Here is a 3,245-nt window from a genome sequence, read left to right as displayed (position 1 = left end):
TCCAAACTTAATCAAACTTGATATGACTGATGAGGGTGGCCCACTCACTATCTTATTTCCACCAAATGAAGATGATCCACAGTGACAACATCATGGTTACCAGGCAGGGTGAAGTATTGCCCTGGTCCTCCAACTCCAATTAATTTGAGTGTAATGTTCTCTCATTTCTTGCTACAGGTGACTTGGGAGCAGCAGTCAGCTTCAGCGACATAGACAGAAGAAGCGAACTCTTCCCAAGGACAGCAGGAGGAGGAGGGGCCAGATTGGGAGTGAGAGCCACTCACCAGAACAACATGGGGTGGCATTTGGCCTGCTTACTAAAGCTAACAGGTAAATTCCCCGTCATGTCCCGCCCCAAATTCTTTCTGCCGTTGATGTTTCTGATCAGGTCTGATTTATTTCTGGCTGTGTGTTGCAGGATGTTCACCTCTTCTGTCTACATTCCTGTAGCCAATGGCAGCAGGTCTTTCGTTTTCTTTGCATCAGTTTGCCGAGTGTATACTCGGTGCGCCCCACCACTGGCACAAGAAGAAGGGCTGTATAAACAAGGGGAGAGCTGAGAGTGACAATTCTTCCTCTGTGATTCTGGTTCGTTTTTTTTGGATTGTAATTAGCAGCTAGACCGTCATAAACTGTCCGTGTCAAAAGCATGTGATTAGGGCAGCAGGATCAGGAAGGTGACACCCCGGAACCAGACACAAGTAGATCATTCATGACTGACCAACACAATTTCTGTTCTATGGAATTCGTGACATGGTGGTTTTAATGGAGGTAAGAGAGAAGCTGGGGCAATCAGACGGACGTCTGGAGTGCAGAGATCATTTCAGGACCATCCCGTGGAGAGAACATCTGGAGAGAGTGGCATACGAGGACAACGAAGCTGAGGAGGGAATAGAAATATGTTGAGGGCAGTGGTGGCCTAGCAGTTAAGGAAGCGGCCCCGTAATCAGGAAGGTTGCTGGTTCGAATACAGATCTGCCAAGTTGTGACCGAAGTGCCACTGAGCAAAGCAACGTCCCCACACCACTGCTCCCCGGACGCCTGTCATGGCTGCCCACTGCTCCCTCAGGGTGATGGTTAAATACAGAAGACACGTTTCGTTGTTAATGTAAGTGTTCTCATTGTTTTTTTTATTTCATTGTGTTGAAATGCCCTTTTTTATACTTTATTTATATTTTTGCTGTATGTTCAATTGATCTTATTAAAACTGTACATAGTTCCGTTTTAATTAAATGATTTGAATTTGTAACTGCCGGAGTTCGGGGACGCATTTGCAGGCACGCGTCGGGGAGAGGGAGGCCGGAGGTGAGTTGGGACGGGAGTGTAGTCGTGGACGCGCCGCAGTGCGGCGTGGAGGGAACTAGGGCTTCGTGGGGGGGTAGCGGGGAGATCGTCTTGTCACAAGGGTCAGGCAAACTCAGTGTCTGGTTCCGTGCAAGCTCCGCCAAGAGGAGGTGTTGGGACCAGGAGGTTGGTCGGGCCGAGCAGTAGCAGCGAAGGTAGGTCTCCACCTCCTGGTTGACCCTCTCGGTTGGGAGTCCTGGAAGGGCAATGAACCGGGCCATCTTGGAAAAAACGGTCCACGAGTACCATAATGGTGGTCATCCCTCTTGATCGTGGCAGTCCCGTGATGAAAATCCATGGAGACATGGGACCATGGGCGATGGGGGCGAGGCAGGGGAAGGAGAAGGCATTGGGGTCTTTGTGTGTCGGCCTTGTGTGAGGCGCAGGTGTTACAAGCGGCAACGTATGCCTGTACGTCTGAGGCCAGGCCTGGCCACCAGAACGTCTGCTGAATGTTGGCCCGGGTGCGCTGACGTCCAGGGTGTCCGGCCAATGGAGTGTCATGCCCCCATTGTAGGACGCGTGGTCGGAGAGGGGGTGACAAGTACATGAGGTTGGGAGGCGTTGTCCGAGGTGGGGGGTGGTGTGTGTGATCCGCAATCACCTCTTGCATGAGGGTCCAGCGTACGGGGGCCAGTAGGAATGGCTGGGAGAGGATAGGGGAGGACGGATTGTCCTCAGCCTCTGGGGTGTACCAGCGGGACAGGGCATCAGCCTTCGCATTGTTGGTGCCGGGGATGTAGGATACGGTGAATTCGAACCGTGTGAAGAACAAGGCCCACCGTGCTTGCCGTGGGTTAAGGCGTTGGGCGTTTTGGAGGTACGGCAGATTTTTGTGGTCTGTCAGTACCAAAAATGGGGTGGACTGCCCCCTCCAGCCAATGGCACCACTCCTCCAGGGCCAGTTTGATGGCCAGGAGTTCCCTGTTCCCGACATCATAGTTCCGCTCCACCGGGTTTAGTCTTCGGGAGAAGAAGGCACATGGGTGCAATTTGTGGTCCAGGGGGTTGCGTTGCGATAGTACCGCCCCCACGCCTAGACTAGACGCGTCGACTTCAACGACGAATGGGAGTAGGGGGTCTGGTGGAATAAGATGGGGGCTGTGGTGAATAGCTGTTTGAGTTGGCTGAATGCCTGTTGAGCTTGGGGGTTCCAGTGGAGTCGGGTTGGTTGGTTTTTAAGGAGGGAGGTCATGGGTTGTGCCACCTTGCTGAAGTTGCGGATGAAGCGACGGTAAAAGTTGGCGAATCCGAGGAACTGTTGTAGCTGACGAATGGTGGTGGGTACAGGCCAGTCCGTGACTGCGGTTGTCTTGATGGGATCCATGGCAATTCCTTGGGGGCTGATTTGGAACCCCAAGAAGGAGATTTCCGCTGTGTGAAAAGTACTCTTTTCCAATTTCACAAAGAGACGGTTTTGTAGAAGGCGCTGGAGGACCTTTCTGACGTGGGAGATGTTGGGTGAGTAAATTAGAATGTCATCTAGGTAGACGAACACAAATTGATCCAACATGTCTCTGAGGATGTCATTAACGAGCGCCTGGAAGGCGGCTGGGCTGTTTGAGAGACCAAAGGGCATTACCAAATACTCATAGTGTCCGGATGGCGTGATAAAACCCGTCTTCCACTCGTCCCCTTCCCGGATCCGAACGAGGTGGTATGCATTCCGGAGGTCCAGCTTGGTAAAGACGGTGGCCCCTGCCAGGAGATCAAAGGCAGTGTTCAGAAGTGGTAGGGGGTACCTGTTCTTTTTAGTTATCGCGTTCAGCTTCCGATAATCAATGCATGGCCGCAGTCCCCCGTCTTCTTACCCACAAAAAAGAACGGGGCAGCAGCTGGAGAGGTGGAAGGACGGGATTATGCCGCTAGGGAGCAGGTCAATCGCTAGATCATAAGGTCTA

At 52.4% G+C, this 3,245-nt stretch overlaps 1 long non-coding RNA gene across 1 annotated transcript in view; it reads left to right on the top strand.

The window, feature by feature from the left end:
• The window catches only part of LOC114798987 (uncharacterized), a 19,059-nt gene extending 18,125 nt beyond the window's left edge, over nt 1-934 (top strand). The window contains exons 2-3 of the long non-coding RNA XR_003751164.1: nt 178-330; nt 419-934. This is a non-coding gene — a long non-coding RNA (uncharacterized LOC114798987). The remainder of the gene's footprint in view (nt 1-177; nt 331-418) is intronic.
• Nucleotides 935-3,245: the final 2,311 nt, after the last annotated feature.

The sequence above is a fragment of the Denticeps clupeoides genome, chromosome 11, assembly GCF_900700375.1.
Source record: "Denticeps clupeoides chromosome 11, fDenClu1.1, whole genome shotgun sequence".
Lineage (NCBI taxonomy): Eukaryota > Metazoa > Chordata > Actinopteri > Clupeiformes > Denticipitidae > Denticeps > Denticeps clupeoides.
Note: the sequence above shows the minus strand (reverse complement) of the source record. Positions and strands in the feature narration are given on the sequence as shown.